Source organism: Rhinolophus hipposideros, assembly GCF_964194185.1.
Source record: "Rhinolophus hipposideros genome assembly, chromosome: X".
NCBI lineage: Eukaryota > Metazoa > Chordata > Mammalia > Chiroptera > Rhinolophidae > Rhinolophus > Rhinolophus hipposideros.
The window spans coordinates 98,243,194-98,267,082 of NC_138046.1; the positions used below are offsets into that span (position 1 = coordinate 98,243,194).

Below are 23,889 nucleotides of genomic sequence, written 5' to 3' on the forward strand. Positions count from 1 at the left end.
ACAGATATCTAACCTCAGAAACAGTATAGAAACACTATTCTGAAAGCATGAGCTCTACGTAAACTTACTATGACCTTGTTTATCTAGCATCAGTTTCTGCTCTTGCCAAATAAAAGTCGTCAAATTTGTCCCATGCATCTCTCTTAGGAGAAAGCAGTGATATCAATAAAAAAAATGGTGGACAAAAACTCCAAAAGGCCCAATTTTAATAACCAGGCTAGTATGTTATTAGTTTGCCTATCACTGACTTCTCCTCAATGTCATTCTGTGACAAACCCTTTATAGTGTAACATTTCCCTGAATGGTGTCAAACAGCAGTACCCCTAATTAAAGCAGCCCATAGAATTATTAGCAATAAACAGTATGTATCAATAACCGTGAACTACTGACAATGGAAACTTTGGAGGAAAAAAACCCCACATCGCAAATGCAGGAATGCATGGAGGAGAGCGCAAGTCTGTTTTGAAAAGATGAAAATATATACACAGAAGCTAATTCATACCATACTGCTGCATTTTCTTGCAGGGTTCAAACATGGAATCACCACAAATCTATTGTTCACTTGCCACATTCCCAATGTGGAGCTAAGCACCAGAGAGGCAAAATTATAAGAAACAATGTATCAGTCCATTAAAGAATGTATAACCTACTTAAAGCTAAGCACATACAGGAGACTTATGTCATCAAGATGGCCACATAGATCATTCTGGATTTCAGTCCCTCTTACAGGAAGATCAACTATCCACAGAAAAAAAAACCATTGTGAAAATCCCACACGAGAAGGGTAAGAGGACTACATACACTCTGACACATCACCCCTTCTCCACACTGACAGTGCCAAACCCAGAGGGCTCCTTGAGACTATAGTTTATACAGTGGGAAAAGAGAGGCCCAAAGTGGACATCCAGCTCCCCAAGCTGGGGGATGCTTCCTAGGAGGCCCACTCAGGTCTTGCTTCATGGAGGTCACTGGAGGAATCTGCAGGGCTTTGATGGAGAAGGGAGGTGGGGCTTACAGCAAACAGTGCTCAGTCAGGTCTTGGCACAGGGCATTTCTGCTTGCAGCAGTCAGTGCCTGAGCAGAGATCCCAGCCAGCAGCTCTGGCCATCTGGAGAGCCGAGCCACTGGCTCCTCTGGCTAGGGAGCTCAATTGGCAGTTCTGCCTGATTTGGATCCCTAGTCAGTGGGCCATATGGGCAGTAGTAGAGCCTGTTTTACCAAACAGAAAGGGAAGAAAATTCTCAGCCCTGCCCAAGTGTTGAGCATAGCCTCTAGTCCCGCCCACCCAGGAGGCCCAGCGAGAGAACTAGAGCAGCCATGGAGCCCAATCCTATAGCCCTGCTCGGTCAGGGAGCCAAGTTAGCTGCTCCCCTCAACTGTTAAGCATAGCATGGGGCCCAGCATAACCAGGGAGTCTGAACAGTGACCCTGGGCAACACAGGAGCCCAGCCTATGGTACTGAGAGAGGCAGAGCCCAGCCTACAATCCCACCCAGCCAGAGAGCCCAGCCTACGACCCTAATAAGCAGAGGAGGTCAGCCTATGGCCCTGCCCAATTGCTGAACACAGCCTGCAGCCTTGCCTAGACAGGAAGTGCAGCCAGTAACCCCGCCCAATCACAGAGCATAGCCTGTGGCCCCACAGGAGAAGAAAGACCAGCCAGTGACCTTGCCTGCCAGTTGAGGACAGCCAGTGGCTTAAGTGATCACAAAGACTGACATGCAGCCCCGCTCCACTCCAGGGCACAGTCTTTGGCCCTGCCTGAGCCCAAAGCACAGCTTGAGGCCATGTCACACTACTAACCCCCGCCTGCAGCCCCACCTAAACAGAGTCCAGGCAGTGGCACCATCTGGTTGTAGAGCACAGTCTGAGATCCCACACAACCAGGGGTAAGTGCAGAGCATAGCCCATAGCCCTGCTCAATTACGGAGTTGAACTAGTGGTTCCATCCTGCAGGGAACACAGCCTGAGACTTTACCCAAACAGAGTGATCAGCTAGTGGCCCCATCTGACTCGCAGAGCACAATCAATAGCCCCACCCCAAAATATTATTACTTAGTGGTCCTGCTTGAACATGGAACCCAGCCAACAGGCCACCCAACTGCAGAGCCCAGCCAGAGTCATCCCCCCAACCTCAGAGCATGGGCAGTGGCCTCACCCAACTACAAACCCCAAAAACCAGCCCTGCCTGCCCACGAAGGCTGCCAAATGACCTGTCCAGTACCCCCAAGCTGTGGTGACTGGTGAAGGTCTTTCCCTGATGGAGTGAACGTGCAAAGTTTGAATGAGGAGGCCACTTAAATCAATGCAGATACGAATGCAAGGAATCAAGGATCACAAAGAAACAGGTAAATGTGACACTACCAAAACAAATTAATAAAGCTCCAATAACTGACCCTAAAGAAATGGAGATCTATGAACTATCTGTAAAGGAATTCAATGCATGAACAAAACGAGAAGTTCAACAAAGAAATAGAAACCATAACAAAAAAAAGAAATGTTAAAGCTGAAGAGTACAATGACTGAAGAATTCAATGGAACAAAATGGCAATGGTAAGTGCTTATCTACCAATAATTACCTTAAATGTAAATGGATTAAATTTTCCAATCAGAAGAAACAGAATGGGGGGTGGCTGGATGGCTCAGTTGGTTAGAGCGTGAGCTCTTAACAGGGTTGCTGGTTCGATTCTCACATGGGCCAGTGAGCTGCACCCTCCACAACTAGATTGAAGACAATGAGCTGCCGCTGAGCTGCGCAAGCTCTTAACAACAAGGTTGCCGATTCAATTCCCACATGGGATGGTGGGCTATGCGCCCTGCAACCAAGACTGAAAACGGTGACTGGACCTGGAGCTGAGCTGTGCCCTCCACAACTAGACTGAAGGACAACGACTTGACTTGGAGCTGATGGGCCCTGGAGAAGCACACTGTTCCTCAATTAAAAAATTAAAAACAAAAACAAAAAACAGAATGGCTGAATGGATTAAAACAAACAAACAAGAAAACGAAGATTCCCAACCATATACTGCCTACAAGAGACTCACTTTAGCTTTAGGGATACATATAGAATGAAGTAAAGGGATAGAAACAGATATTCCAAGCAAATGGTAACCAAAAAAAAAAAAAAAAAAAAAGGGAATAGTAATAATGACATCAGACAAGATAGACTTTAAGCTAAAAATAGTCAAAACAGACAAAGAAGGTTATCATACAATGAAAAGGGGTCAATTCATCAAGAAGATAAAGCAAATACTAATGCAACTAAAAGGAGAAGTAAACAGCAATACAATAATCGTTGGGGACTTTAATACCCTACTCTCAACAATGAATAGGTGATTCAGACAGACTTTCAATAATGAATAGATCATCCAGACAGAGAATCAATCAGGAAATAGTGGATTTAAACAATACTGTAGACCAAATGAACCAAACAGACATATGAGGTCAGCCAATTAAGTTTGTGAACTCATCCTAGAAAAAGTGCTACATACCTCACTGCTAAATATCACTATGGTCACGTTTGAGGTACTCCCCTTGGGAAGCTATGCATTGATGCCAGCGCCTAGTCCACCCTTCAAAGCAATTTTGGAACTCTTTTTCTGGAATGGCCATCAGAGCTGTTGTCCTATTACCCTTGATGTCCTGAATGTCATGAAAATGTCTTCCTTTCAGTATTTCTTTTATCTTTGGGTAAAGAAAGAAGTGACTGGGGGCCAGATCAGGTGAGTAGGGAGGATGTTCCAAAACAGTTATTTGTTTACTTGCTAAAAACTCCCTCACAGACAGTGCCGTGTGAGCTGGTGCATTGTCGTGATGCAAGAGCCGTGAATTGTTGGTGATAAGTTCAGGTCGTCTAACTTTGTCACGTAGCCTTTACAGCACTTCCAAATAGTAAACCTGGTTAACTGTTTGTCCAGTTGGTACAAATTAATCGTGAATAATCCCTCTGATATTAAAAAAGGTTAGCAATATCACTGCAACAAGTTCGTGAATTTAATTGTCAGACCTCGAACAACCCGTCAAGACTGAATAAAGAAGAAATAGAAAATTTGAACAGACCAATAACAAGTAGGGGTATTAAATCAGTAATAAAAAACTTTCCAACAAAGAAAAGCTCAAGATCAGACGCTTTCCCTGGTAAATTCTACCAAACATTTAAAGAAACCATCCTTATCAAACTCTTACCAAAAATTGAAGAGGAAGGAACACTTTGAAACTCATTTTCTGAGGCCAGCATTACCCTGATACAAAAGCCAGTTAAGGACACTACAAGAAAACTATAGGCCAATATCCCTGATGAATATAGATGCAAAAATTTGTAACAAAATACTAGCAAAACAAATTCAACAAGACATATACAATATAATAAAGGCCATATAATTGAAGACCACAGCTAACATACTCAACGATGAAAGGTTGAATGCTTTCCCTCTAAGATTGGGAACAAGATAAGGGTGCCCACACTCATCACTCCTACTCAACATAATACTGGAAGTTCTAGCCAGAGCAATCAGGAAAAGAAATAAAAGGCATCTAACCTATAAAGGAAGAAGTTCTCTTTTTGCAGATGATAAGATTTTATATATAGAAAATCCTAAAGACTCCATCAAAACACTGAATAAAGAATTCAGTAAAGTTGCAGAATACAAAATCAACATACAAGAATCAGTTGTGTTTCTACACACTAACAATGAATTACCTGAAAAAGAAACAGACAATTCCATTTATAATATGATCAAAAAATAAATAAAATACTTAGGAAAAAAATTTAAGGAGGTGAATGATTTATATACTGAAAACTGTAAGACACTGATGAAAGAAATTGAAGGAGACACAAATAAACGCAAAGGTACCCCATGTTCATGGATTGGAAGAATATTGTTAAAATGTGCATACAACCTAAAGCCATCTATAGAGTCAATGCAATCACTATCAGGATTCCAATGGCAATTTTTACAGAAATAGAAAAAAAAATCCTAAAATTTGTATGGAACCACAAAAGAAAGACTCCGAATACCCAAAGCAATCCTGAGAAAAAGCAAAGCTAGAGGTATCATACTTCCTGATTTCAAACTATATTACAAAGTTATAGTAATGAAACTAGTATGGTACTGGCACAAAAACTGACAAATAAACCAAAGGAACAGAATCCAGAACCCAGAAATAAACCTATGCACATAATGTCAACTAATGTTTGACAAGGGAGGCAAGAAACCCAATGGGGAAGAGATAGTCTCTTCAATAAATGATGTTGGGAAAACTAGATATTCACAGTAAAAGAATAAACCTGGACCCCTACCTTATACCACTGACAAAAATGAACTTGAAATGGATTAAAAACTTAAATGTAAGACCTGAAACCATAAAACTCCTAGAGGAAAACAAAGGAAAAAGCTTCTGGACATTGGTCTTGGCAATTATTTTTTGGAAATGGCACCAAAAACACAAGCAACAAAAGCACAAATAAATAAGTGGGACTACATCAAACTAAAAGCTCTGCACAGTAAAAGATGACCAACAAAATGAAAAGGCAACCGAAGGAATGGGAGAGTATATTTGCAGGCCATATATCTGGTAAGGGGTTAATATCCAAAATATACAATGAACTTATACAACTCGGTAGCAAAAAACCCAAATAACCAAATTTAAAAGTGGGGGATGGTGGAAGAGGCTAAAGGGGGTCAACTATATATATGGTGATGAAAGGAGAACTGACTCTGGGTGGTGAGCACACAATGTGATATATAGATGATGTATTACAGAATTGTACACCTGAAACCTATGTAATTTTACTAACCATTATCACCCTAATAAATTTAATTAACAAAAAAAAGAAAAAAAAACCAAAAAAGCAGGAGAAACTGAAACAGAAAAAGGTCAATGGACCTGAGGAGACATTTTTCAAAAGAAGACATACAAATGGCCAACAGGTACATGAAAAGGTGCTTAACATCACCTGATCTGCACCAGGGAAATGCAAATCACAACCATAATGATATATTGCCTCATACCTGTTAGGATGTCTATTATCAAAATGACAGACAACAAATGCTAGCGAGGATGTGGAGAAAGGGGAACTCTTGCACTCTGTTGGTGGGAATGTAACCCGCTATAGCCACCACGGAAAACAGTACGGAAGTTTCTCAAGAAATTAAAAACATAGAACTACCATATGATCTAGCAAGTCCACTTTGGGGTATATATCTAAAGGAAATAAAATCACTATGTGGAAGAGATTTCTGTTCATTGCAGCATTATTTGACTATTGTCAAGACAAGGAAACACTTAAATATCTACTGATAGATGAATGCATTAAAAAATGTGATATATATGTGTATACACATATATACATACCCACACAGCAGACTATTATTCAGCCATAAAAAACAACAGTTCTGCCATTTGTGACAACATGGATGACCCTTGAGGGCGTTATGCTAAGTGAAGTAAGTCAGACATTGAGAGACAAATACTGTATGATCTCACTGTATGATGTAGAATCCAAAAAAACAAACTCATAGAGACTAAACTCGTGGTTGCCAGCAGTGGTGGGAATGGGCAAAATAGGTCAAAAGGTCCAAACTCCCAGTTTTAAGATGAAGAAGTTCTCAGGATATAATGTGCAGCATGGTGACTATAGTTATCAATATTGTCTATTTGAAAGATGCTAAGCGAGTAGATCTGAAAAGTTCTCAACATACACATACAAAATTATAACTATATAAGGTGAAGATCTGTTATCTAACCTTATTGCAGCATTCCTTTCACAATATATACTTGCATCAAATCATTATGTTGTATTTTATATACTTAAACTTACACAATGTTACATGTCAATTATATTTTAATAAAGTTGGCAAAAAGAGAAGCACGTATGAAAGTCAATCAGGGAATAAATATGAGACTAAGAACTGATAACTAGTTGTGTGACAATAGAAAAATCATTTTTTAATCTCAAATTACTTGCAAAAGAAGGGGGATGAACTCGATGAGTGTTTCCCAAATTGACATCCAGCAGGATGTTAAAGGTGTATTAATTAAAAGCAGGGCTCTGATAAAATAAATGTAAGAAATGCTGTCTTAAGGTTAAACAAGTATCTTTATTATAAGACTTTTCAGAGCCTTAAAAATGCTAATGAGCAATGTGACAAAAGTATAGTCTCTCAATGTATTTGACTACATAATCCTTTTTGTGAGCAATCAATATTTCTCAGGAGTCCTATTAATTGAAGCTCAGTTTGGGGAAACTGGACAAGCTAACTGCCGAAACCTCTTGAGCTCTGAAATTTCATTATTTTCTAACAAGGTATTAATTGTATGGAACAAAGTTAACATAAAGTGAATCAAGAAAGAAGTGAAGGGGGCTGGATTCTCAGAGCATTTTGGAGCCAAAAGGAACATTAGAAATCATCTAATGATTTCTCATCACCCACCTTTTATTTAAAGCAGCAGACCACTCTCAAATCTTATGCAGAACACCACTACATAAAATGGGTTAGGGCTGAATTCTTCAGGTTGATTTGAGGTGGAGAGCTATAGACCCACCCACTGGGAAGCAGAGTTTGAAATCCAGTAGGGACCTCTGACCCTTCAGATGAAGCTATTCTGGGAAGGCTTTATGAAAGAGCTGGAAGACTCATACATATTCGTCTTTCACTGTTCCTAAGTTTCATCACAATTTTAACTAACCCACCTAAGATAAATAAAATAAGCAGTATGTAAAGAGAAGTATAAAATCTTTCTCACCCCAGGAAAATTCATAAGAAAGTTAATGTACTAAAATATAATCCCTTTATAAGTGAGAAGCCATGAAAGAGTTAAACAAGGGAGGTCATGGCTAAATCTGGATTTTAAGGATATTCTCGCAGCAGTAGGGAAAGGAATTTGATTGGTCAGAGAGAATACAATGATATCAGTGATGCAAGTAAATCTGGTAGGTCTTCTCGTATTTTGTTTTTTATTTTTTATATTTAATAAAGTCTTTTTGAAAAGAATCAAGCCATTCTCAGTTGTGTCAGGGAACCACAAAGGAAAGGGTTGTCAGGTATGGGCCAAAATTTTCAAAAAGGACTTGTCTCTCCAGCGGTCAACATGGTGGAAGAGAACAAGCAGCTCTCTTCCAGGGGAAGATGAAATAAAGGAGGCAAAAATCAATATTATCTGTCAGCTGCCTCACCCAGTATTCTAGTAGTAAACTTCCAAAGATCAGAACCGTTTCAAACTTTCTTAGAGACATGGGGTTCACAGCATACTGCCCACATCACCCCCAAACCCTGAATTCCCCACTTCCAGGTTACCTCCCCGCTTCTTCTTGTATTGCCAGGGTTTAGCCTGCTCTTTCCACTCCGATCATCTGTTGCTCTATTCTATCTTTTTTGCTCAGCTGGTGTGTGTGTGTGAGTGTGTGCGCGCGCGCGCAGGCGCGCATTTTCATTCTAGTTTTTAAGAAAAGATTTTTATGAAAAACTAGCTAACATACAATATTACATTAGTTTTAGGAGTATGCAATAGTTATTCAACATTTGCATACCTAAAGTCCAGCAACCATCTGACACCGTACCATGTTATCACAATATTATTTACTATATTCCCCATGCTGTACATTACATCCCCATGACTTACTTCTTTTATACCTGGAAATTTGAATCTCATTCCCCTTCACCTTCCCCTCACTTTTTAAATTTTTCAATTACAGTTGAAATTCAGTATTATTTTATATTAGTTTCAGGTGGACAGCATAGTGGTTAGACATTTATATAATTTAAGAAGTAATCCCCCCTGACTAGTCTAGTACCCACCTGGCACTATACATACTTAATACCATATTGACTATATTCCCTATGCTTTGCTTTACATCCCAGTGACTATTTGTAACTACCAATTTGTACTTCTTAATCCCTTCACCTTTCTCACCCTATCCTCCAACTCCCCCTCCCATCTATCACCCTAAAAAATCTAGTACACACCTGACACCATAGTTATTATTACAATATTATTGACTATATTCCTTATGCTATATCCTACATCCCCATGACTACTTTGTAACAACCAATTTGTACTTTTTTCTTAAGTTTATTGGGGTGACAATTGTTAGTAAAATGACATAGATTTCAGGTGTACAATTCTGTATGACATCATCTATAAATCCCATTGTGTGTTCACCACCCAGAGTCAGTTCTCCTTCCATCACCATATATTTGATCCCCTTTACCCTCATCTCCCTCCCCCACCCCCCTTACCCTCTGGTAACCACTAAACAATTGTCTGTGTCTGCGAGTTTTTGTTTCTCATTTGTTTGCCTCGTTCTTTTGTTGTTTTTGGTTTATATACCACATATCAGTGAAATCATAGGGTTCTCTGCTTTTTCTTTCTGACTTATTTCGCTTAGCATCATACTCTCAAGATCCATCCATGTTGTCACAAATGTTCCTATATCATCTTTCCTTAACGCCGAATAGTATTCCATTGTGTATATATACCACAACTTCTTTATCCATTCATCTATCGAAGGACAATTTGTACTTCTTAATCCCTTTCCCTTTTTTACCCATTTTCAATGCCTCTCCCCCATCTGGTAACCATCAAAATGTTCTCAGTATCTATGAGTTTGTTTGTGCTTTGTTTATTTTGTTCTTTAGATTCCACATACTGTGTTTCCCAGAAAATAAGACCTAGCCAGACATCAGCTCTAATGCGTCTTTCAGAGCAAAAATTAATATAAGACCTGGTCTTCTTTCACTATAAGACCCGGTCTTTAATATAATGTAATGTAATATAATATGATATGTAATATAATACCGGGTCTTATATTAATTTTTGCTCCAAAAGATGCATTACAGCTGACTGTCCGTCTAGGTCTATTTTTGGTGAAACAGGATATAAGGAAAATCACATTGCATGTGTCTTTCACTCTCTGATATATTTCACTCAGCACAATACTCTCCAGGTACATCCATGCCATCCCAGATGGTAAGAACCCATTCTCTTTCCTGGCCGAGAAATATTCCATTGCATGTAATGTACCACCTCCTCTTTATCCACTCATCCACTGACAGACACCCAGGCTGCCTCCACATCTTGGCCATTGTAAACAATACTGCAATGAACACATGGCTGCACACATCCCCTTGAAGAAGCATTTTGGGTTTCTTTGGATAAATACCCAGAAGTGGAATTACTGGATCCTTCTTTGTCTCTTGTTATAGCCTGTGTTTTAAAGTCTATTTTGTCTGGTATAAGTATTGTTACCACAGCCTTTTTTTGTTTTTTCATTTCCATTTCCATGAAATATATTTTTCCCATCCCTTTACTTTCAGTCTGTGTATGCCTTTTGATCTGAAGTGAGTCTCTTATAGGCAGCATATGTAAGGGTCTTTTTTCACTGCTCTGAATTTATCTAGCCTAGCATTAAACATTCTCTACAACCAGGTTCTACCTTCTGTTTAGCAGTTATATAGCACATTCTACTCAAACAGGACTCTACTCATCCTTTAAATATGTTTTAAACTGTTGCAACTCTATGCCTCTGCTCTTTTTCTCTGCATTAATCTACATCTACTAAAATTCCATTCATCCTTCAATATCAGTAACGAAGCTTTCCTTATTACCCGAAAAGGAAGTAACCTCTTTTTCCTTTTGAACTTTCATACATGGAACTTAAGTGCTATCTCCATACAGACATGCATACTTTATAGTATCTCTCACTGCCCAGTTCTCAGAGGGTAAACAGTTTGTCTTCCACATTTGTATCTAGTTTGTGCAGGGCACTAGAACTTTCCTAATGAGGGTTCTAGTGGCCTACACAAACCAGAATTAGGGGAAGCTCTCACACCAAAGGTGTTCAGGCATATGATGCTTGCCTATGTTTCCTTTAGTATAGATCAGTGCATCAAACTCCCGTCATTTATGTATCACCTTAATCAATTTTATCATTTTTGCTAAATATATCTGCTGTCTATAGTTACTTAATGTTTCTTTATGTTTTTAAATTTCAGTATCTACTTTAGCCTTGTCCTCTAAAATAGTATATGAAAGCATCGACTTGGTATGTTATTAATATATTTTTCTAATGCATATAAAATGAATAACTATTAAAGTCCTAGAATGTTTTCAAGGTTCCCTCCAGTTATTTTGCATATCACAAGAAGTATACTTTGTGGAACACTGTTTATTCCTGTCTTCAGTCAATTCAAAACACTTGGTGAGTGTCTTTTTAGTTGCCAGCCACTGTTCTATTCTTTAGGAACACTTGTTCTCAACTGGGGGCAATTTTTTTTCCCTAGGGGACATTTGGCAATGTCTAGAACTATCTTTGTTTGTTACAACTGTTGAGGGATGCTAGTAGCATCTAGTGGGTTTGGGCCAGGGATACTGCTGAACGTTCTATAATGCACAGAACAGACCCCCACAACAAAGAATTATCCACTTCAAAATGTCAACAGTATCAAGGTTGAGAAACTCTGCTTTAGAGAAACAGTGGCATACAAGAGAGACAAATTATCTGTTTGTTTGGAGCTTACAATCCAGTAACAGAATGTTACAGATGATACTCTCTTCCATAATGTTCAAGTAAGATTCATCAGCATACAGTTTTCAGGATATTTTCTCTGTGGATTTCTTACATATGGAAGGCATGCTGGCACTGGGCAAATTTCGCAGTATTATGGCCTCTTAAATAATGGCAGGTTATACGCACCCTGACATTAGTTCCACAAACAGGTCAGAGTACAGGCTTTGCCATCAACATAGCAGGGTTTGAGGCCTGCCCTGTCATTACTATCTGACCTTGGTTAAGTTATTTAAACTCTTTAAGCCTCAGTTTCTTCATCCATAATAGGGTTATCGATGGTAGCCTTAATTTCACAGGCTTCAAAGGAGAATTAAACGAGAACAGTTAGAACAGTTCTTGATAATAATGCACAACAAGGACTTACAAGGATATCAAATAGCTTCTTTTCCCAAAATGTCTTGCTTCAACCGAGTTCTGGGGGTTTAGTTTCTAGTTGGTCAATCTGGTTCAATGCATTAAGTGTAACTATTACTAGTTAAGACAAAGGTAGTATAATATATATTTTTATGAGCTGAATTTTTGAAAATAAAATGATTTTAAACTTTTAGCTTCAGCTGCATGTACTATTTAAGTTTGAAATATATGCTGTCAGTTCTGTAAGAGCTTCTTTCCCATTTTTGATGTCCCTTACATGCACTTGCCTCGCCTTCCAGTGACAATTATAGCCTGGAAACTCCTAATCCTGGTAATGATTCTTCTTCCAGTAATTCTCTGAGATTCAATTATATCTAGCTCCTTATTAGTTTTGAAACACTGCAGGCTACATTTTAATTTGTAGAGAAGCACGTCAATGTTGGCTTTATTTTTCAGCCACACGGCTATCTCATGGCTGGTTAGGTAGGTCAATCGCTTCACTATCCTCCACTCTGCTCATACTGTTACAGTAATTTGCCGGTCTTAGTCTCTTGCTCTTCTCTTCCCCAAGTCCCTTCTACGTTTGAAGGGTAAGAGGGCCTAAGGGCACCGTGGCACACTCTAGAGATGAGATGGAGTCCATTCTTTCTTCAATGGGTGTCTCTTAAAGCCCTAGCTCTGTTCAGTTGCCTAAGGACACTTCTGTAAAAGATGGGTTTATTTCCCTAGGCATCTGAGTGCCTTCCCTTTGCACCTTCTCTTCTTCTACATCCTTCAAATAATAAAGATTCACCTGTTCTATGTTGTATGTCTACAACAATAAGTCACTTTCACATACATCATTTTATCAGTGCTTGTAACAGTCTTATGAAGTCGGCACAATAATACCTACTGATAAATGATAAAACTAAATTTCAGAGAAATTGACTTATGTTCACATAACTAGTAAGGACATCTCAGGATTGTTGTTTTTAACTTATCAACATATTCCCATCAAAAGTGCTCATGTCATAACTGTAACACCAAAATACCTTTACAGACACACCTGTGTAACTGACATCTAGATCAAGATTCAGAACACATTCCAGGATTTCAACCTAGTGTTTCTGACGCCAAGTCCAGTTCTCTTCCAGTCACGTATGCAGTCATTCAACAAATATTTACTTACTGCTACATTTCAATAATTTTGCTAAGCACTGGGGGTTTGATGGTGAATAAGACAGATGTGATCCCTGCCCTAATAGAGCTTAGAAACTATAGGGGAGTCATAATTTTTAAAATTATACATAAAGGATCTTAAGGTATTAGAGGGTATGGCTTCAGTATGGCAAGAAAGAGAGAAACGAGGTTGGAGACAGACAAATGGTCAAATCCTACAAGGATTTCTTGGGGGGAAAGTTTCTATTTTATTCTAAATGTATTGGGAAACCATTAAACAATACTCCTGCATTCATAAAACAACTTCTTCCCAAAGAGCTTGCTTAATTCTTCAACTTTTACGTACTTAGTATGTACCATTCACTTTGCTAGGCCCATTAATCTCAATGTATAAACATAATAACTGAAATAGAGGCTGGAGAAATACCTATCTAAGTGTACAAATATTATGTACTAATATTATAAAATAAATTATAAAACCATATGATACCAAATAATTTTTAAAATTAATATATGTATATACAAATATAAATATTTATAGATGCTACAGATGCTGTTCCTCCCGGTGACCTATACAAGGCAGCAGCATATACAGCGATGTCATATGAATTCCTTAGAAACTCACCTTTTAGAATGTGGAGAGTCAAGTTAAACAAGTTATGCAAAAGAAGAAAGTACGCTTTGTGTCAATGTGTTGTCCAGTTATGCTCAGATTTGGGTGAAGTAATATGTAGCAGATTCAGCACAGTCATCTTTCCAATTAAAAAAATACATACCATTCAAATACACATTGTGTTTCTACTACTGTGTTTCCCCGAAAATAAGACCAGGTCTTATATTAATTTTTGCTCCAAAAGATGCATGAGGGCTTATGTTCAGGGGATGTCATCCTGAAACATCATGCTAGGACTTATTTTCCAGTTAGGTCTTATTTTGGGGGGAAACAGGGCATATACTTAGGTGCTGGGGATATAGCAGTATATAAAAGAGACAAGAGTCCCTGCCCTCATGAAAGTTACAATCTAGAGGAGAAGAAATAATTAACCAGTGCTTATTTATTTAAACAAGCAAAATGTCTAGCATGGTAAATTGTGATAAATAGCAGTACATACCAAGGGGAAAAAAATTAAGACAGGAAAGGACAGGAACTATTTAAATGATTGTTTAAGACGAGCACTTTAAAAAAAATACTTGTCTTTTAGTAGTTCATCAATGACACAACTGTTGGTGTATATCAGGAATTAGCAAACTTTTTCTACAAAGGGCCAGAGAGTAAATATTTTAAGCTTTGTGGGCAATATGGTCACGACCAATCAACTCTGCTGTTGTAGCACAAAAGCAGCCACTGAAATGAATTTGTGTGTGGCTACATTCTAATAAAGCTTTGTTTATGGATAATTAAATTGGAATTTTACATAGTTTTCATTTGTCACAACATTTTCTTTTAAAAATGTTCAGCAATTTAAAAATGTAAAAACCATTCTCAGTTCATAGGCTATATAATAACAGGCAGCAAGACATTATTTGCCAACCCCTGGAATGCTCAGTGAAATGGCTTACTTAATTTTCATTAATCAACAAGTCAAAAGAAATGTTAAGTAAGCCTAGGATAAATATTAGTGAAACATAAAGATCCAGCACTATCAATAACAACAGTTAGAAAATTCTCTAATAACTTTAGCGATGTTAATTTTATATGATAGTGGGACTTATAGTTCAATTACACAATAAAATATTAAAGATAATGGTGTAATTATCTAAATAAATCATGCTAAAACTATAGAAGTATTTCAGTGAATAAAAACTAAGCCAGTGCAAACTATATCAAATAATCTAGATTCCCTATAAAATCACTTGATGAAGTCACTATATTCCCTAACAGAAATACTTTATTTCACCCAGTTAGGTTTCAATTATCACTTCTATCCCAACAAAACACAAAGCTATATATCTGGCCTTGACCTTTCCTCTAACTTCCACAATTCCAAATGCCTTAGAGAAATCTACACCTTGATATTATGTCACCACCTGAAGCATCATGAATCTAAAACCAAATGTTTTCTTCATTACATATATAAAGTAGCTTCCCCTCTAAATTCCATAATTATTGCTAATGATATCTTCATTATTTCATTCAACCCAAGTGTTGTGGGATATTTTAAAATATTTAAAGTTTTGTTTCTCCCAAAGAATTCACTTTTTTTTGCCTTCTTTCTTTACTCCTTACCTACCACTTCCCCCCAAAGTAGCTAAGCCATTCCATGAGCATTACTTCAAATGAAAGATAAGCTTGGGTCAAAGAGGAAAAAAAAAGTTTTCCTAACTTTGTCTTCCAAGGTGCTTCGGGAGAAAACAAAAGGTCTTTTAGCAGAGACATTATGATGGAAGAAAATAATGAGAGCAAGGATCCCCCCTTCAATCCCATCCACTCATTCCCTCTCTCAGGCTAGAAAGGCTCCCTGGGTTAAAGGGAGGAGAGAAGTCAGTGGGGCCTAGAAGGGCCAGAGCAGAAGGAACCAAACACATTCAAAACGATGGGCCATTTTTAGTGAGGGATATTGCTCAAATGGCCAGAAATCCCTTATAAGTAGATTTAGCATCAACAGGCCTTAAGAGCACGCATATGGGCAGAACCTTTCCTGGTGGTGCGTGGTGAGGGCTCCTCTTAGACAGCAGTCATCCCCTTGCTGATGACCGCCCTGCTACTAGAAGGATGCCTATCCACGCCTAAGGTTTTATTCAGTCCCCATCCAATTTGCCCCAGGTAGGAAACCCTCTTTGCAGCTTCCCTGGACTGAAGAACAACAGGGCCCCAGACACTCCATGGGGCTGATGGTGGTGAAGGCAAGCCCTGTACTTGGAATTAGCATGAGGAGGGAGGATAGGTGCTAGTAGCTACTAGCCTGATTTCTGAGTGCTGTATGTTTTTTGATCTTCATATAAATGGATTCAAAGTGCATACTCTTGGGGTTCGCTTCTGTTGCTCAACTTTGTTTGTGAACTTCATCTATATTGTTGCATGTGGATGTGGTGTATTCATTCCCACTGACTCTGTATTAGATATATATCCCTATTTATTTATTCATTCTACCACTCGTGGACATTTGGGTTGTTTCCAGGTTAGGGACAGTAAAACACATGCCAATTACATGGGTTTAAAACAGAGGCAGCATCTTCAGCTCAAGCTAACATAACCCATCAGTAAAACCTACTCACTCCTCCCAGTCTTTCAATAGTCACCACTACAAAATCTAATCATGTTTCTTCAAGTTGATAGTAAACTTCCCAAGGACAGGCAATATCTCAATTCTTTGGATCTTTCATAGGATATACACTTAGTATGTATTCAAGGAATAGCTATTTTACATGTATAATCACTACTATCAAAGCGATTACTATGACTTTTAACATAGAAATGCAAGTAGCATTCTAACATCTTGACTTATAAGGTCTTGGAATTTTTTAAAGCATCCTATTTTGGGTATCTCTCAACATATGAAAAGTCCCAAAGATATTATCTAGGTAATAAAGAACCTAGCCTTAAAAATGTATCTTTCCTTACCGTTACCAAGGAGCTCAGAGGAAAGCAATACAGAAGTAGGAGTAAGAAGAAGAGGTTAAGTGCTCCTAGGATATTTGAACACAGGGCCCTATCAACTCATAGCTTTACTATCATCAGGAGAGACTGAGAGACTAGGCTTTTAGCATAACAGGCCAGGAGAATTAACACAAAAGCACACGAAAACACAGTGCTTTGTTATCAGACTATGTATATTAATTCCTTTACACTTTGTAATTTTATGAGTTAGGTATAGGACTATTATTAGTACTAGAGGTACAGATAAGGAATTTGATACAGAATAGTTAAACAATTTGCCCAAGGTCCTACAGTTTGTAAAGTGGCAGAGCTAAGATTCTAACCCAGGCAATCTGGCTTGCATATTTTTGACTTGGGGCGAGGGTGGGGAGGAGAGGGCTGTTCTTCTTCCAAATGAGGGAGAGTTCTATAATTTAAACAAAAAATTAGATTGAGCTATATGTGAGCATACGTAAGTATGGATTTTGAAGGCATTTTATATATATAAATAAAGCTTTTCAGCCATTTAAAAGGATGAGAGGAGGATTATTATAAAGGAACAGGAGGAAAGTTTTGGAGTTATATTATCTTGGTCGTGATGACAATTTCATGGGTGTATACACACATAAAAACGTATCCAATTGTACACTTTAAATATGTGTATGCATGTCAATTGTATGTCGATTACACCTCAATAAAGCTACATGCAAAAAGGATGAAACAGATCAATAGATGAGCCAATCATAGAAACAGGATGCCGACAATGTTAGTGGAGAAAAAATTATGACAATATGCTTGATATAATTTGCTAAATACATATATACACACGTAAACACACACAAATCTTATCTGTGGGTTATCTGTGGGCTTTTTGTTTTGTTTTGTTTTAGCCTGTGGTAATACAAGGAGCTTCCACTGAGGCGACTGTCAACAGGCCCAGCTGACATCTGGATAGCAACCTCATGAGAGACCCTGAGCCAAAAACACCCAGCTTAGCTGCTCCTGGATTGCTGACTCTCTGAAACTGTGTGAGATAATAAATGTTTATTATTTTAAGCTGCTTGGTTTGGGGTAATTTGTTATGTATCAGTAGATAGATAGCACTTATTACTCTTTTATATGAAGTATTAAAATATGGCATATATACAGAAAAGTGGACAAATCCTAAGTATATACCTTTACTGAATTTTCATAAAGTGGGCACACCCATGCTCAGTAGCCAGATCAGGACACCAAACAGAACACTACCAGCACCCCAGAAGCCCCCCTTGTGGCCCCGTCTAGTTACTACCTCTCAAAAAGGGTAGCCAGTAGCCTGATTTCTTACATCATAGATGAATTTTATGTGATTTTGAACTTCATATAAGCGGAATCACAGTATATACTCTTGGATCTAGCTTCTTTTGCTCAACATCATGTTTGTAAGATTCATCCATATTGTTGCCTGTGGTTATAGTTCATTCTCACTGTCGATTCCATGTTAGGTATATATGCCTGTTAATGTATTCATTTTATCATTGATGGACATTGGGGTTGTCTCAAGTTTAAGTTTATTATAAACAGTGCTGTGAACATGCTTGTACATGTCTTTTTATGAAACTATGTACCTATTTCTGTTGTGTATGTGCCTAGAAGTGGAATTATTGGGTCATAGGCATGCCTATATTCAGCTCTACTCATTACTTGATAAACAGATTTCCAACGTGGTTGTACCACACACCATCTGAGCAGCAGTAGAGTGGCGTTCCAGCTGCTCCACATCCTTGCATTCTCTTGGTATTGTCTTCTTCGTCTTTGCTATTCTGGTGGGTGGCAGTGGTATCACATTGTATATTTTCCTCATGAGTAATGACGTTGAACACCTTTTTGTACGTTAATCGGCCATTTGGACATCTTTTGTGAAGTGCCTGTTTCAAACCTTTTGTTCACTTAAGGAAAGATTACTTGTAAGATAAGTAAAATGCCGTGATAACTTTCTAAACTAATGGGTTCTCTGTGATACTGTGAAAGCAAGTGCCTTCGAGCAGCAGTCCACAGTCATCAAAAATAAAAAGATAGAACTAATAGCAGGAATATGGTTAGACACCTCTTCTAAATCTAGAACTGCTTTAAGAAGAGAAACAAGGGAAACAGTTAGGCAGAAGGAACCCGCATCGCAGGAATGAGACAAGAAGGGAGAAGCCATTACGAAGATGATGCATGTGGGAAACATTTGCATCGTTTTGGTGAATGGTACGTACAACACACACAGGATGTAGCTCAAGAATCACGTTAGCCATAATCACTGTCCAGAAAAGCTTTTCTGAGAAAAACAAGAACACAGATCAGATGGGCTTTAACCCTATTATATAGTGTTATATAAATCAGGGCAGTTCAGTGCCAGTAGGAATAACAGTAAATATTCTGCAATTAAAAAAGTATATCACTGATAAGTGTGATTCCATTACATCATACTTCTCAAGAGAGGAAAATTAGTAATTTATATATACCCTAGAATAGCCAATAAATATATACTCACCTTCCTTTAACCTCATAAGCCTACATTAAGCTTTATTTTTTTCTTTTATGAGTTACCAGAATGTACTACTTATTTTTAGTTTACTGATTAAATTTTAATAAGACTCTTCAGATAGCAGAACAATCTGTTAAAGAAAGTTAATATTGCTGGACAAGATCAATGCATAATGGATACCATGTGTGAGTGAAAAAGTAGAAGAAAAAAAAATGTGGCTTTGGTTGTATTATCTTAGGCATACCACAGCACAGAATTTTAGCCCCAAATGTAACAACATGGTGCTTTAACCGTAATCATATAAGAAGTCCAGGTAGTATAATATTTTTAATTAAATGAAGTCCGATACACTGAATAACTTTAAGAGCTCAATGTTTACAAGTCTACCAGAAAAAAAAACAGGTTCTCACATTTTTAATACTCCCATTGTCCTACTGTGCACGGCATCATAAAAAATGGCATTGAGAAATCATCACAAATAGCACATGGAACAAATCTGATACACCTCTCAGGCTTTAGAAGGAAGAGTTCTATGACATGTAATAATGTTGCATCACTACCTAACAAAGCATATCACTGAAGTGAACATGTTTCAAGGACATTATATTAAAGCTACTAGGAGAACCAAAATGTAATGGTCTGAAACAGACAATTAAAATATTAACCTCAATTCTAAAGAAGGTATATTTTTCAGGATGAAGTTCTTAAATAAACAAAATTTATATCTTCTTCAATAAAATCTATTTCTGTGTAAAGGTCCATTGCCTATAAGTATCACTCAAATTTTTTAAAGGAAATTTGTCTCAAGAACGAAATGCTAAGTGAAATAAGTCAGACAGAAAAAGTCGAGAACCACATGATTCCACTCATATGTGGGATATAAAACTGAAAGCAACAAGCAAACAAGATAAACAAGCAAAAATTCATAGACACAGATAATAGTTCAGTGGTGACCAGAGGGTAAGGGGGAAGGGGGAGGTAGAGGAGGGTAAAGGGGGTCAAATATATGGTGATGGAAGGAGAACTCACTTTGGGTGATGAACGCACAATGGGATACATAGATGATGTAATACAGAACCGTACACTTGAAACCTATATAATTTTACTAATCAATGTTACCCCGCTAAATTAAGAATTATAAATAAAAAAATACAAACACAAAAATGAACAAAGTTAAGGTGATAATACTACACAAGGTCACATTCTATAAAAGCATGAGTATGGATTTGTTTGTAAGGTAAAGTAAAAAGGCCCATGCAGAAACACGTTTTTTCCATTCCAAACTAATATCTTCTAAGAAAAGTCCAGACAAAAGTCATAAGGATGGATTCCTAGGAGAAGCTATTACACTGATGTTGTTGGGCAACACTGACCACGTAGGTAAAAAAAAACAAACAAAAAAAACCCCTGAAGCTAGAGAACGCTAGGCTTGCACTGTCGGTTGCTATTGTTTTTAAACTCTACTGATCAACATAACTGAACTGGAGAACTATGAATGCTCAGACAGAACGCAGATGAGAAAGAAACCAAGGTCCTGGACAGTCCAGAAACCAGAACATGAGTTTAATCACATTTGACTAGGACTCACTCATCCCCAAAGGGAGATTTAATTTCATAATCATGTCCTATTTTGTTTAATGCTGGCAGGGAGCATGTATATATTGCTTGATGCTATCCCCTAATACTCATCACTATACTTAACACATTCTAGACATGCACAATTTCTTGAATAAAAATTTCTTGAATATTGTATTTTAACAAGTTGAGCTCATATGATATTCCATTTTTTTCAACCCTTTTTCATTAATACATTGCAATAATCTTCCTAGGAAATTAAATATTTCATAAACATTTTTCGATTATTTTTTATTATTTTTATTTTTCAATTACAGTTGACATTCAATATTATTTTATATTAGTTTCAGGTGTACAGTTTCAGGTGGTTAGACATTTATATAATTTACAAAGTGATACCCCCAATTGGTCTAATACCCCCTGACACTGTACATAATTACAGTATTATAACATGATTCTTAATGGCTGAATTATATTCATATACCATAATTTAACCATTCTCTAAATATTCAATCATTCAAAAATAAACATTGTTACATCCATATACTAAAAAATATGTAGCCATTAAATCATAATTGGTATCATAATTTTATTTTTTTAGTGTCATAAATAATGTAGCAGTATATCTTTTTAAATATAAATTATTATTCTCATGTCTGATTATTTCCTTGGAACAGACAAATGGGAGGCATGAATTTAGACATCTAGAGATAGAGCATTCTTATCCTTTGGGGAAAACAATTATATATTACTGGGAAAATTAGAGGAGGTTAGCAGTTCTTCACACGTGTAAATTAACTTAATCAGATTGTTTCTTAATACCTCGCTGAAACAGATGACAAAAACTGGAGTTTTCCTATGGTAAAGAAGGTACAGTTACAAGAAGCAGAGTACAGTATTAGGAATAGAGAGTAAAAATGTAATGGCTCTGTGCGATGTCAGAGGGGTAGTAAATGAGGGGAGGGGAGTTATCACTGTGTGTGGGATATAAATGATAAATGTCTAACTATTACATTGTTTTGTGCACCTGAAACCAGTAATATATATATATATATATATATATATATATATATATATATATATATATATATATATATACATATATATATATATATATGAGATGGTCTGGCAGTGAAAGAGATGGATCATATAAGGTGGCTGGTGAGTGTGGGAGAATTGATCCTGACCAGGGAATACACACTGGGCTAGTCCTTCATTCTGTTACTTCATCTGCTATGAGACATTTCTGAGACTGTTCCCTTCCTCTCCTATAAAAAGCTGAAAACAACAGACTCGGACAAGCATGAGAGTAAAAGGCCGAGATATAACTTGTGCACACCTTGAGGTATTCATTGGAGGGATTACTGTACATATATGATCACTTGTTGCTTTACCTCTCATGCTGTCTTATCTAAAATTTCAACTGTTATAGATTTCTGAATATCACCATATTATACTTATAAGTAGGCCAATGACAACGTAGCAAAGAAGCAAGGTACCCTATATTTGTATAATATATTTAGAAACTGACCCACTAAAATGGTTTCCTAAAACTGCTTAGATACAGTCGAAAACACACCAGGCCCAGTGGAATGCCTGTGCCAAAGGAAACTCACTGCACCCGCCTGATCCAAACAAATATCCTCATGGCCACTCTATAAACAAAACTTAAAAGATCTGACTCACTCTGCTGGCCCTGCTCCAAAAAAGAGAAGCCGCCCTGAAAGAAATGCTGATAAGCAACCCCATGGACAAGAGAATTCAGAATATTATTCCATTCTAAATGATTAAGGGTAAGGGACGATAGTTCATCTGGGGGAGCCTTGGCCCCGTAAGAATTACTACTCCCCAGAAGTACATTGTGGAAAGCCTGCCAAGTTGGTTTACCAAATCAGTATAGTTCTGGGATCAATCAGCTAAAACAAAAGAGGATGATTGTTATGATACAGTGATAGCTAAAAAGTAACCTCAAAACCTTATACTGGAGTCCAAACAAAACACTAAAGATTCTGCTACTTGGGTGGCAATAGTCCATTTTTCTGCACTATTGTCACTGCAGTACTCAATTTTCAGGTGGGTTCAAATTTCTCTATAAATCCTTTATTCCCCCTAACACACAACTATTTATCAGAGTTGAGGTGAGAGAGAAGAGGGTACAGAAGATTTTTTTCTGTTACTCCAGCGCTGCATCAAGAGGGATCTTTACATCATTTTACTTGATCTGCACATTAGGAACCCTGTGAGTTCAGTAAGGTGAATACTATACTTGTCAAAGCTTGGTTTGGTTACACAATGGCTCCTTAGTAGAACCTGTAGCACATTCCAGGTCTAATTCTTACTCTAATGCTGTCCCCACTAGAGTACGAACCAAGAATGTCCCACATTCTTAATTTCATATTTTCCACAGTGGATTTTCTAATATGAAAATGCCAGTTTTTGCAACTTGCAATTAAAAGCAATAAATATAACTGCATGCAAACCTGAATCAGAGGTCCTAAAACAAGGCTGAAATTCTAGGTTGTATTCTGGTCCCATTTATTTGCTTTTCCACTCCAACAAGAATCCTACAAATCAAGTCAAACTAACTCTCTACAAATGCTATGTATTTTCCCAAGCCTTTGTTCACACCATTTCCCTTAATTTAAATATGATGTCCCTTCCTTTTGGCTTCTTTGAATCCGAATGCCATTGTTAATGACGGTATAATCCCCCACCTCCTTAGAAATATATCTCTATCAGCCCTGCAGGACATAATCGCTGGGTCCTTTGCATTTCTATAGCATTCAAATATGTAGCATTCATTTGTCAAATATTACTCTCTCTTGTTTGCTTACCAATTTTCTAACTGTGTGTGTATTGTCTCTCTCTGACTGCAAGCTTCTTGAGCGATGAGGCCATCACTTGGCCTTTCTACACTGGATAGTATCCAGCACTCAGCTGACAGAGAGAAAATACTCAATAACTGATGGCTCAGATACCAAGTTCCCTGAACAGCCTGAACAAACCAGCTGCTTACCTCACTGTCTTTCTTTCACTATAAACTAAACGAATCTTTTCATTTCCCATTTTACACTTTAACTTTCTTTTTTTACTTTAACTGTCCATAACACCAAATCAAATGACATGTTTTAACATTGGACTGACT

The 23,889-nt window shown here is 37.6% G+C and overlaps 1 protein-coding gene across 4 annotated transcripts in view; it reads right to left on the minus strand.

The window, feature by feature from the left end:
- The window catches only part of PRRG1 (proline rich and Gla domain 1), a 108,010-nt gene that overhangs the window by 55,447 nt on the left and 28,674 nt on the right, over positions 1-23,889 (minus strand). The gene's annotated exons all lie outside the window — the stretch shown is intronic.